General features: G+C 38.9%; 1 protein-coding gene across 1 annotated transcript in view; it reads left to right on the plus strand.

Moving 5' to 3' along the window:
- The first annotated feature begins 4,349 nt into the window (after positions 1-4,349).
- Positions 4,350-14,128, plus strand: part of LOC146567096 (cadherin-12-like) — a 100,642-nt gene continuing 90,863 nt past the window's right edge. The window contains exon 1 of the mRNA XM_085286701.1: positions 4,350-4,811. The gene's annotated coding sequence lies outside the window, so the exon portion shown is untranslated. The remainder of the gene's footprint in view (positions 4,812-14,128) is intronic.

The raw sequence follows: 14,128 nt of genomic DNA on the forward strand, positions 1-14,128 counted from the left end.
TCTCCATTCAGATCAATGCAGCATTGCTACTGTGATCAGTATTCAGTATTTGAGTTTTCCTTAAAAACTCCCCTCACTTTCCTTCTGGTCTTGATTGTGAAGAGCCTGCTTTATATGAAGAGCTTTAATGAAAGATTATTCCGCTGTGATTTCACACTGTGGATGTGGATCTCAGAACCAAATGCAACTCCAAAAGGCAAAGAGATGAAAAAAAATGCTTTCAAATTGGTTCACTAGAATGTAGACTGCCTTGTCTAGGTATGAAATGTTTTCTTAATGAAACCTATATTATAAGGTATACTGCATTATTGTCATAAATAGCTTCTCACTGGAATATATATTAAACTAACTAATCATTGTTTCTTTGTAAGGGAGAATGTCACAGCCTATGAGCAAAGATGGAGCCTGGATCAAGTATTCTTTCTACACAGAACATATCACAGGTAAATAAAAAACAGGTTATTTAGGTTCAGTTTTATTGATGCACTACAGAAATCCGTATCTACACATGTGCTGTGCTGAGGATAAAGCCTTCCTCTCTCCTACTAGTAAATACAGTGAGTCAGAGTGGGGGAGGCAGACAAAGGCTCCAGATGCCCACTTCTGGGCTAGACCTCCCTCAGGACAGGCTCGCCTCTTCTTCGGCTTCATGATCCGGCAAGAAGCAGACTGGTGTTTCCATTAGCTTAGCCTCTAATAACAACTACACCTGGGTCCTTGTTGTCCTGCAACAAATCCCTCTCTATGTGACCCTCTTCATCCTAGTCACGCTCCAGGAAAATGAAGTACAAATGAATCTAAATATTTTGTAAGTAATATGGACAAATTTCTACAAAAAAAAAGAAAAAGATTACTGAAAATATCTGAAATATCACCCTGCCTTTGTTTATACACCACATTGTTAATCTATGAGCTTTTAAATAAAAACATTATAATATGAAACATCAGACCTGGTGGCCAAAGAAAAGTTCATGAATAAATCTCATGCCCTTAAACTGCCCACTATAGCTACACCATCATTTAATATTTGTAAAGAATAAATCAATATAATAAGTTATCAATCCCTGAGCACAAAACTAAATGGTTTTTAAGCACATTTTGCCATTTATAGGAGCTTTACAAATTTAACTTTATTTGAATGGCACAAGTTCATGTCTGGTTTTGGTTTCCATTAGGTTCACAAAGGAACCAAATTTCACTATTAAAATCTCCTTTTTTAAATATAACTACGTCTTTATTTGTGTTGAATGCAAGGCGGGGCTTTCTGCCACATCTTCTTTGAATCTTTAAAAATGTTTAATTGCCATAGCAGTACTGAAAACTGCTTTTCTATTAAATTGTTGTGGTCTAAATAGCCCAAACCTGGTCAAAAGGAGTTCTAACTTCTATCAGAGATGTTTTCTTTAAATTGGTCATTCTTTTTAATGTTTCAATTTTTACATCGCTTGTATATTTTTTCTGAACTTTATTTATCCTCTTCTTCCCCTTTAGGTATATTTAACTCATATACATAAACATGTATCTACTCATGTGAAACACAATAAGAAAATCTAGAGAAATAAAATTCCTATTTAACAACATTAAATCAGTGTTTGTATGGTCTTTCTATTCTGATTCTGATTTCTTGTATATCTACAGCATAATGGAATGTTGAAACCTTATTCATCATAATATATTGAACGTCTATTCAGTAAGAATGTATCATCACATTCAGTTACTTTTTTTTAATGACACCAATGGATTTATCTCTTCCTCTGTCTTATGCGTGCTTCCGTGGGACACTTTTGTGTCCCACACAGCAGTCTGAAATGCCCTGATTGACGCCTGACTCCAAGCATCCGTTCAGCCTCTTGCTTTGCAAAGCTTGTGCCAAGAGGATTAAAAATGGAGTTCTCTAGGGCCATGCCATGCCATCTGGACAGAGTTGATCTGGGAGCAGGGTTGTCAGCCAGGAGTGCTGAGTGCAAAAATACTACATAACTATATTCAAACACAGCCTTTAGCCTTTTAGAAAGACATTAAGAAACACATTTTTTCTGTGACTGTTCTGTGCATTCAGGAAGTAATACAAAATATGGTCAAAAGGAAGACAACGACTTTGTTGTCATTTATTATTACTATTTTTATTTATTTATTTTACTTTCTTCTGCCTAGTTTGATATTGCCACCTATTGTATAAAAACAATGAAATGAAATTGAAACAGGATGACTGACTAATTACGGTTAACAGGGGAGTCTTGATGTAAAGCACTGTTTTGCACTTTGAAGGCAATTACTTTCTCTAAAATAAGGCTAAACTACAGACAGGTGACACATTATATGAAAACCCATCAATGTGTCTAAGTTGAGATATGTTTTGTTTTAATGTGACTTAGAATTTATTCTACCCGTGGGTATCTTAAAGGGGGCGATCTTAATCCTGTATTTTCAGAAGGTATTTGTATATGCTGAAAAATCTTTGTTTTTCTGAAATTAAAAGCACAGACTTTTAGAGTTTGTAATAAAAAAAAAATGCAATGAAATGGGCAGAAAAGGAAATATAGTTTTACCATGAGTCCTGTCTCTCTTTAAGACATTTAAAATGAAATATTGAGAGGACTAAATGCTAATGCCTCAATAACCTTTTTCCATAGAGTGATGTGTGTCACCTTTGATTCTCCCACCATATCTCGGTCTAACTTTAAAGGTTAAAGTGAGCCGTTGCTCTTCAATATGCCTGAGAGAGGCAAGATGACATCTGCGCTCTGCGTGGCCAAGAAAGCCAAGCATAAGTGCATTAAAAACATGCACACATGAAAATAAGAGAATTTAGGTCACCGTCAGTGACAACTGCTATACTTCAGAGGCATCTGTGAAGTTTTGATGTTTAGATGATGTAATTCTTTTTCTTTGGCGATATCTGTTGGGAATAGAAGCGGGAGATGTTGGGGTTCTTTATTAGCTTTTTCTCTTTGAGTGGTTATGGCTATTAGCAGTAACCAGCTGATGCCTCCTTTTCTGACTGGATTCCCTCACCTTATTTTCACTGCGGGCATTCCCTGTACCGCTGTATATTATCGCTTTTTTTGAAAGGTGGCATCCACATAAAGACATATTTCACAACTTCGTCCACAATCTACCCCTGAAGATGCACATATTTACACTGATGCATAGTATAAACTTATACTGATTAGCTTACCCAGTACAAGCTCTGGGGTAGCCTACTAGCTCAGACATGAAAATGGAGACCTCCACAATGGTTCTTTGTTCTACAAAGCTTAACATGTTGCCATGGTATTACATTTACTAGTCATATATGATCAGGGTCTGGTGGTGCAAAAAAAAGAAAAACAAATTTAGTTAATAGAGCCCAATAGTTCTGTCAACTCATTGCTTTAATTTTGTAGTTTTTATTTCATTGCAACACTTTACTGAACTACAAGGTCTACTATACTTTACAGTGATATACTGAGCCACTTAATGCCATCTAATAGTTGCAGTTTTTACTCAATTTCCTGATTTTGACATGCTTGTTTTATATAGAGATTTACCATTTGATTTTTGAATGAATGAATGAATGAAAGGCTTTATTGGCCACATGCAGGTTGCCCCGCAGTGGAGCATTAACATGCACTGTCCTAAATAAATTAAATTAAATTAAAATTAAATAAAAAATTTTCCATACACTGCAAAAACCAGCTTGATGGATTTGCAGAAGGCTACATCATTGCTATGTATGAACAACGCTAGATTTCATGTGCAAAAACGATAATAATGAAGACTTTCTTTTCACCTCTTAAAATGAATCATCAAATGCAGTTTTGGTGATTTGGCAAATTTCAGTTTTAGCTTGTGAGTTTATTTACACTACACCTCCATCTGGCTGGTTCAGCTGCCACTCAGTCCAGGATAATGGCCCTACCCAACACTATACTCTTCAAAGCACTGCCCAACAGTCCCAACAACTTCAGAAAACCAAACACACAGATCTACGTGAATCTTCTTTTTAAAGAAATGATTAACTCGCTTCTGTTTGCAAATACAAATAAGTCATCTAATTTCAGTTGAATTTTAAATGCACAACATCCACATGAGCTCTGGACAAAGGAAGCATCTCCAACCGTCTTTCTGATTAGAATATCCCCAGGGACCACAGCATGCATCATTGCCTCTGTGTGTGTGTGTGTGTGCGTGTGTCATTGGGAGTTTTGGGGGTGGGGTGCTTACTGGTCGGTTTAATCTGCTTGATGATGAAGATCTCCGGTACTCAGGGGACCTGATGGGGAGGGTAAAGGGTTTTGAAGAGAGGTGTTGCTCTACTGTCTTGCACCAATGCAATCACGACCGTTGCTCGCCACTGAAGCCAGCAGCGCTCACAAACGCTCTCCCTGTCTCTTTCCCTCGCTCTCTCACTCCTCCACACACTTCCTCTCTCACTCTCCGATACACGCACACACAGACTCGCACACTAGCTAACTTCACTGCTCACTGACTCGTTCGCCCTCCCTCAGTCGTCACCTTGTAACGGTACGGACACACTCGGCTTTGCTACAGCTCCTGTGTAATTCTCCAGCTATTCCAAAGCTGCTGTCTCAGTGCCTCGCGTAGCGCGTTCACTCATAAGCATCTGTTCTGATCTAGCGTGGGCTCAAAGTGTACACAGAGAGCGGGATAATGAAAGAAAGGCACCAAGGAGGAAGGCAGGGTGAGAGAGGGAATTAAAAGGAAGAGAAGGATAGAGCTTGCTCTTGCATAAAGGTGGGAGGACAGTTTGATTCAGTGAGAATTTGGATTAAGCTGGCTACGACTCCGCTCTAAAGTTACCACTAAAGGTAAGTGCATCTTCTCCTTGAGATATTTTCACTCTGCCTCTATGCATTTCACATCCTAGTTTTCGCCTCCATCTAATTTAAACTGATTTCCAGCAACTCTGCAGCTACTTGGTTTAGTTGAGACTCGTTTTACAGCTTGTTGACAGAGCTTCACAGAATAGACGGAGCTTTATTCGATTAAGTCACTGTCATCGTTTCTTTGAGACACACAGTTGAGACTCTTCTTTGCAAAAGCTAGTTAAGTGGGATGAAATTTGGATCGGCAGTGCCCTTGACAGTGTTGTAATGCCGTTTAACTCTGACGACGGCAGACATTTAGTTGTCTGCCTCTTGGACTCTGTCACGTCTCCCAGAATTAAATGAGAATTCAGTGAGTGTCAATTAGTCACATGTCAGGGAACGCTTCACTCTAAATGTGCTAACCCCATTTGTAGGTCTCCGTTATTTCAGCTCGTCTACATACAAAAGACTGTGAAGCTTTTCAACTCTGTGTACTGGAGGGTGCTCAACACTGATCAACACACCATGGTGTGTCAAGTGGCTTTGGCAAGTTTTCCTTGCGACTTCAAAATACCAACCCCCCCCCCCCCCCCCCCAAAAAAAAAAGAAAAAAAAGAAAAACATGAACATGACCATGCTTTCCTTCTTAAAAAATCAAACTATGGTAAAATATTTAAATCAATAGCTTCAAATTAGCACTAATTTCAACGTTTTTAGCTGAGAGTAAGAGCACGCAAGGTCTGATGGCTCAATCACAGGCTTGAGATTATTCTTTTTGTTTGAATAGTGTATATCTGCAACATCATTAGTTGGTAAGGCCATTCTTGTGGTGTGGAAAGGGATTAGGGAGAACAATCTAAGAGGATATCAGATAGGCTTGACAGAATCTGATTTGCTGAGAAACATGGGATCGCAGATGCAACCTTGCCCCCATTTTGCATAACAGATGCTTATTTGGATGAGCTAGAAGGGAAATCTTAGGCCACAAAATATGGAAATGTACCCTTCAGCAATGCGGAGACATTTGCATTAAATATATATATCTGATCATTACATCGGCAATTCCGCTGTGATTTGTAATTGCATCAAATTTGCATTTCTCAGACGAGATCATGCAGTGGACAGACACAGACACAATGGACTTACCGGACTTCTGAAGCAATGTGCGTCATTTTTATTGCAGCAGGAGTAATTAAGATCGCAAACTTCCCAATCTCTCTGTGTAACATCATTTCAGTCTAAAGCGATACCTTTTGAATTCAAGCACAGCTTTTCAAAGTCAATCCCATCTTTACTTACAGATTAGATTAAAAAAAAAAAGTCTCTTGCCTTCCTCTACTTTAAGCACGTCTAATGTAACTCACTTTAGTGTCAGAGGAGCTGAGTCTTCTTATCAGCATTCAGCTGAAAACACCTGCTTTGGAATAATCAAATTACGCTCCAAGGAGTCCACTTCCAGAGGAAAAAGAGGAGCTGGACCCTCTGAGTACACAGAGGCTACTGTGCAGAAAATGAGCATTCAGGGCATGCAGCCACCAACCACTCAGGTATTATAACTGCATTAGAGGGGATAAATGAAGAGGCATGCAGTATACTTATGGTATATTAAGTGATGACAGTGATATCTGCTGACTCGGGTGCATATTAGGACAATTATTTTAGCCACTTTGGAGACAGCGTGAGGTGGAAGGAAACACTTTCCAAACGACAGGCAATCTATAGGAAATAAATGAACAACTTTTTTTTAAGAATAAAACAATGTCAGGTTTGCATATTTTGTTTTAGATTTTCAGCATTGCCCTGCATAAGTGAAATTTGTCTGCAACGGGAATAAGCGGCATCCTTGCAGATTTCAGATCCCCACGCTGCCTTCTATTTACATGGATGTAATCAGGTCTCAATGACCAACAAAATTATGATGAGCATGTCTTGTTTTTTAACTACCTCTTCTAATCACAACAACTGACAATTATGTTTGATTACTTCTTGGGATTTAGAATTAATTTAGCTCAAGGCACTATGAAAAAAGATATTAGCACTTTGTTCTATTTGTTGTAAATGTAAATGTGGAATGTCCAGAGTAATGCATATGATTAGTTTCCTAAATGCCCTGATAGATGGGTGACAAATGAAAGGACATCAAGTGACTTAGTAAGCCTCACTCTGATTTGTTTTATTCACCAAGTCTTTGTAACTCGAAAGGAGGCATGGGACAGCAACTTTTGAACATGTATTCTTTAATTTAGAGTTTTGATGACAACATTTGTTATCGTCTGCATTAAGTGCACTGAGTGGTCTAAATATTGCACAGGTGTTTAGTACTGCTGAGATCTGGTGTCTATGAGGAGGGTAGCGTAAGAGCCACAACCCAAACCTTTCACTGACTTTTCATTCTCTGTGAACAAGAGCATCTTCATCCTGGTGCTCTGAGTCCTGACTGCTCACATCAGGGTAGACATGTTTCAGTACAGAACAAAGGTGACCACTCAGAACAACTTTGTATTGATTTGCTAACTCTAAAGAGATAAAGTGGATCCAAACCACACCAGCAAAATACCTCTAACTACTCACTCTAAGGGTCAGTCATTCAGGTTTTTCCTTTAATTTGTCAGCTGTCCGTATGAGACCATGAGCCCAGGAAAATGTAAAGCCAAGCAGCTCCTGATGCCTTTCTCTGCACTGTGTCCATGTAAATTTAATGGCAACCCTGAGTGCTTTGTGGTAAATTACAGCATTAGGTCTACAAAGCTGTCATCATACGTTAGGATCCACTGCTCTGTTTGATTAGGGCTGAGCTGTTATTTATGGAGAGTCTGCAGCCTTTACCGTAAGCAGAACTACGGTGATCAGTCATACAGATATGCTACCTATCACTGCATTTTGAAGTAAGTGTCCATCAAGAGCCTTGGGCTTAAACAGAATCAATACTTGAGATTATTTGAAGTCCCCAGACTCTCTTTACCTTGGGCTCTTCAATCTCCGCCCTCACTCAACGGACTCATTTTGACATCATTCCACTCTAAATGAGGTGTGTCCGAGTGTGTGTGTGTTTGTGTGACAATAAAGTGTCTGTGTTCATTTCTGTAGCACCCCAAGATGTAATAAGCCATCTGTCAGAAACTTGCCTCCATCGATTAAAGCATCTGAATGCTAATCAGACAGTGGATTCAGTTGTTCTGTCTGCAGTCCTTATTGTACTTGCATAAATGCGCTTTGTGTAAGGCAGTGATTTCTTGCCCTCATCCACCCACACCCCCTCCCGCAAGCCGCTCTCAACTAAGAACCCTGCAGACCTCTAAGACCAGGCTCTCATCAGCAAGAGTCCTAAACATCTCAAATTAAAGTCTTGCAGTGATGGATGACTCTCAATCTCTAGGAGATATTGCGCACGCTTCTACTCTGAATGATGGGCAACTCCTCTTCACTCTACTTAGTAATTATTTATATGGATTTGTCTCTGCTCGTTTGTCAGTTTTTGAGACGTGTCGTTTCTTCCTCTCTGTGGTATTAATACCCAGCAGAGGTAAAACCTCACAGTTTCTGCAGCCGTCTGATGCTGGTGTTTCTTCTTTAATATATATTCTTTTCTCCTTCTGGAAGGAAAACGAATATAACCTTCCCTGTGGTATACGCTTGTTGTCTGAAGCAATGGTGAAAACAGAAGTAGGAAGGATGCAGTTACCTGACGATACAATTTATAGAGGACACAACTGTTTTGCCCTACGAAAATACAAAACAGTGAGCTCAGTGTGGTGTTCTGTGTGAGATAAAAGGTGAGGCAGGTCCTCCGAGACTCAACTGTGCCGAGTTTCAACATTGATTATTACTCATATCTGAGCACTGCTGTGGCTTATCTTAAAATGCCTACAGTTGGAAGCATCAAGGAAAATGACAACAGTTTTTTATTCCTTCTTCATTGACATTATTAAGCTGCTTTTCCACATCCTTTAAGAGTTTCACCTAAATGCCTCTGATTTTTTAAGTATTCCCTTTGAAGATATTTCAAGGAAAGTGGGGTCACATCATTGTCTCTCCTTTTGTTCGATTGCTTTATGAACTTTCTTTCATAAATGATTTTAACATTGCAGTGCAAAGTCTTTAAATATCCCAAAGAGGCCCCTGGGCCTTTGCGTCTTTGAATGTATTTGTGCCATCCCTTTGAGAAATCCACCACAGATTCTCAGCCAACAGTGGGCAGAAACAGTTGGGGTTATAAAAATCACCAGAGGCAAAGCACAGGCACAAGTACAAGCAGATGATTGAGGGTGTTTTTGTGCCAACGCTTTTACGCCACCATTTATAAAAGTTGTTCTTTGTTGTGTCTCCATATTCGAAGAGCACTGAATAACTGGTTGCATTGTTTTCAGTCTTGGTCAGACAGGCAATTAGCAGGTTATATATGTAATCTCCATCCTCTGCATTTGTGATGAAATACTTTCGATCTGACAAACATTTAATCACCGGGAGTCGTCCAAACAATAAACAGTCATCTCTGGCTGGACTCGACTTTATAACCTTAAACACAACCTCGCTCGCCCCAGGGGGGGACGTGGGAAAGATTTCCTGTCACACAGGTGAATGACTATTAGTTTACTGACCCTAGAGGTAGAGGGAGATTGTAATGATTTTTAGAGAGGGTGCTGGGGGGCCTTTCATTATAGGGGCTGAACAGGGCTGTGGAAGTCCTGCAGGAAAGAGGAAGGCAGATATGGAATACTCTATTCTGGTGAACTGATTAAATCTCGCAGATGACTGCAACCCCTTGGCTTTAACGGGTCAATAAAATTATCGCAAGTTTATTTTCATTTGAGTTCGGCTCTTCAGGAAACACTGGGAATCGTTTCTATGTTGGCAATCCGTCACTTAATCCGTCGGTGATGATAAGATGAGCACTGAGATACAAATACAGTGACATCCCCAGGCCAGACAAAAAATAAAACGTGATACAGAACATCCTGAAGCAGGCATTAGTATTTTAAAGGCCCGTGATCCCAAGCCAAGTCAAGCCATTGGCTTTAGCTTCAATAACGCCAAAGATGGAGTGCTCAAAGCTGAGGTAATGAAAGCATAAGAGATGAGCCAAGGAAGTCGAGGGACCTCCTAGCCATCTGCAACCATTACGAACCCGGCTGTAAGAGGATATGGAGAGAAAGAATATAGTCTGCTGGTGCACCTGAAGCAGTGGAAAACTGAATGACTGCATCACATTTAAACACTACTAAGCTGAGCATTAGCAAAAAAAATAACAAGAGTGATGAGTTTTGATTAGCATAGATTTTAAAATGGCAGGGTTTTCACAGGCTACCACCAAAGTTGGCAACTAGGGGCATTAACATTTATTCATGTATGTATTGCTTTATTTATTTTATTCATTTGGTTGCAGTTTTGGTCACAACTTGTAAAAGGATTTAAAACAATACAAAAACCTGATGGTATGTTGGGTTATTTTTAATTGCCACTTTTCATTCAATTAGCATCACCATTTTATCAGTCATACACATTTAGCTCGAAAACATATTTGTCTCACTTTAATGCTCATTACTTAGTATAGTATATAATGAGGCTACATGGTCAATCTTATTAATGCTAAATACAAGCTTAATTTTGATTTAAGGAGATGAATGTGTTGTTGTCTGGTTCAGTATATATTATTGGCAATGCCTCCTTTTTCAGTTTTCAAGAAAACTTTGCAATTAATTCATTCATTCTTCTACTACATGCTGCATAAAATTGTTACTTTATTAATTATAACTCTTTTGTATTTAATTAAAATGAAATTAGCTCCTTCAATGACAATATCCAAGTGCAGCAAACACTACTTTTTCATGAAGTACCCTCAGCAAATACATTTTGTTTAAAACACCTGAAGAAGCTAATCATCCGGAAAGTAGACTTCAGTAATGCAGCTGGTGAAGCCGAAGTGTTTTATACTCCGTTTCCCATGTCCAGCAATACTATCACAGTATCAATTTCATAAGTCTTTGACACTGGAGAATATTGTATAGATATTTCTAAGCTCTTCCAAACTACAGGTGAGCCACAAACTAAAAGAACAAAAAGGGCATATAAACACAGTTGTATGATTTATAATATCTGAGGTGTAATTTCAGTCCTGTGTGCATAAAACGGCTGGTGTAGGTGTTCAAGGTGATTTGATAAAATTACCCATGGAAGTTGCTCCCGCTGGTATCTCCTCCTCTTATCATTATTGTGGTAGAAAGGAAAATTACATCATAACTTACTGAAGTAGAACAGGGGCTGAGCTAGCACAGTTGCAGGCTGCTGTTTGATATGGGCGCTAACCACAAAAATCACTTGAATTATCACTCATTCATGTTATCACAGTATTGGTACATCCTAGAGTCAGGCTGTTAGGCCTGTCAACCATTGCTGATGGAGGTTGCACTCAGTGTCTGCAGAAACATGACATGAAACTTTGTAGAGTTTTTGTTGTTGGTTTCTTAGGATTAATTAAAACTGGTGGGTTTTGGAATTAAAGACACACTTTCTAGAGTTTTGTGCAGCACATAAAGATGCTGATGTTAGCAAAAGTTGGCTTTTTGAATGGGACCAAAAACATGCATTTTAGGCAATCTTTTGATTAATTAGCTGCAGAAAAAAGAAAGTTAGTAAACTTTCATATTAAACAACTGACGACACTGTAATTTAGGAGGTGTTGTTCAAATTAGCCTACTACGAGATTTCAGCCAAATCAAAAACCTTTGGAGGAAAAGAATTAAGACTCTGAAGTGTCGTCTTTGATCACGTCTTGAGGACAAAGAAGCTGTTTCTATCGTATTCGTTCGTGCTTATCTTCCAGTAAATGCCTCTGTGAAAAAAGTCCCTGAGATAGGCAAACATTGTTGTCTGCTTTTTAGTTTACTATTGAGAAGAGCGCCAATCCAATCTGAAATTACCCATTCATTCCCAACACACTTAAATCACTGTGACTCTTAAGGACATGTCTTTTTTGTATACAGGGTTTTTGACTTAACAGCTTGCCATTTCAAACAGGTTTGCCTCTTATGTCTTATATAAACCATGAACTTGGGGAGTGATAAAGCGTTGCACTTCTTCCATTAAATAGAATAAGAAATCATCCTGACAGACCCTAGATCTTGGCCTGGGTTAGTCTTCTTATGAGCGAGACTTCCTCAAGGTCAGCATGATGGTACTTTTCTTTGGTGTGTGCAAGCACCTGTGATGAATAGGACACAGTGTATGCGGGAAAAGGATGTGAGGGATGAAGATTCACGAGGGTTAATGTATTGTGTTTACCTGTAAATAGAGGCCACGGGTTTCAAAGACGTGACAAAGAACTTTTTTTTTGAGAGAGCGTGCCCTGATATGTCCCAGTCTTTATAAACTGTTAATGTCACTACACGGACAGGCACAAATCACCAGCTATTAAAACCAACAGTTTGTCAAGTTAGTTACCAATTCAAAGATTATCTCTGTGTAACTAACTATGCTTTCTTTTTATTCCCTTTTTATTCCCTTGAAAGATTTCTAATAATGTTACGGTTAAGGTCCAAAAAGGAGCACAACAAATCAAAAAAAGATTGTAATAGTTTGATTCAGTACTTAAAAATGTTAAGAAGAAGCGTGAGTCATTGTTAAAGTTGAAAAGCTTTCAAAGTAATTTCATGCTAAACTTGGAAGTTAAAAGCAGTGTGACACTGAGGTGACCTACATCAAAAGTGCTGATTGGAATACTTGAGATTAGCATGGAAAGTCCCTCTCTACAATCAATATATTATGCCAAAAGAATTTGACAGGTTTATGTCACAATGTCTCATCTGGAAATAACCCATTGAACACGGTGAAATGGTCAGAGGAACAAGACAGTTTCTTTGTGTTTACGGGATGTATTTTTTCTGAAAGTGTGTTGAGTACACTAGAAAAAAAAAAAGAAAATAAATAAAAAGCACTACTGAAATATTACCTATTACACAAAGACGGCCTTTCAACCGGGGATGGAAATATGCTTATTGTGTGCTTCAAAGAAAAGAGAACTGTATCTGAAAATGAGAGGATCTGAATACTGAGTGTGGATTTTAACAGTCAAATACAATTGTCAGTGCAACAGACAGTTCAAGACAGGTTGCCTTGATCTGGCTGGTCAAAACTAGTGTCAGGTCCATGCAAAACATCTTGGCTACAATATCACAGGGTTCTTAATGCTGAACGAACACGCTGTCTTGCAGTTTACTTACAAAATCTACTTACACTGTAAGTAGGGCTGCCACGATTAGTTGACTAGTCGCGATTACGTCGACTATCAAAATCGTCGATGACTGATTTAATAGTCGACGCGTCGTTTGAAGCTTTGTAAGATCACAAAAGACGCAGGAATAAGTAGTAGGATTTAAGAGTGTAATAACGGACTGAAACAGAAGATGGCAGCACTGCATGTACAAGGATGCCAGCTGCCGTTAAACCCAGAAGAAGAAGAAGCTGTGTCCCAGAATTCATAGCGCTGCCCAGCTCAGTTTCCAACAATGGCGGCAGCTAGTTAGTTTTAATGTTACTCTTATTATTCTTTCTGGGTCACAAAATAAACGTTTAACATATTTTCAGGTGAGAATGTAGCTGTGTAAACCTCAAATATCTGCTCAGTTTATCAAGACACCACATATTTTCAAAAGCGCTCCGACGTTTTCGGTGACGTCTGTTACCCACTAGCTCGATAGCTAGCCGGGGGCAAGGCTCACTAGAGCCCATGAGAACACCGGACTCCCGGCAAATCGTTTTCAAACCCACCGCCATCTTACGCTACTCAGGTTAAACATATATAAGTCACTTAGATAACTTAAAAATGTTATTGTTTGGCTTTTTTTTTGTATTTTATTTGTTCCTGAGTAAATCGGTTTGGCTGAGATTATAGTTATAGTTTTTACACAGCTGAACAAACGTCAAGGAGACAACTGATTATCAGAAGTGTGAGATGCTGGAGAATTTACTCCGGTGTCCTGTTAGATTTTAGATAGCAAGGAGTTTCTTAAACTTCACCGAAACAATCTGCAAATTTCATTAAAATTTAATAAACTATCATCTTGTCTTTATTTTTAGTTAGCACATACCTTAAACACTTAAAGCTGTAAGCTAATGATAGTTATATAAGAGCAGATGCTGCTGGTGCAATAAGCTGTACGCTGTACGTCCAATGGATGCATGATCTGATTAGTCGACTAATCGCAAAAATAATTGGTGACTAGTCGACTATCAAAATAATTGTTTGTGGCAGCCCTAACTGTAAGGACATTATTTTGTGGTTTACTGCTCTGTCCGATGTAAATAAAACAAGTAATTACCTG

This window comes from Mchenga conophoros, linkage group LG9 (genome assembly GCF_057382185.1).
Source record: "Mchenga conophoros isolate Kocher_MC1m ecotype Shallow Benthic linkage group LG9, M_conophoros_male_GT1.1, whole genome shotgun sequence".
NCBI lineage: Eukaryota > Metazoa > Chordata > Actinopteri > Cichliformes > Cichlidae > Mchenga > Mchenga conophoros.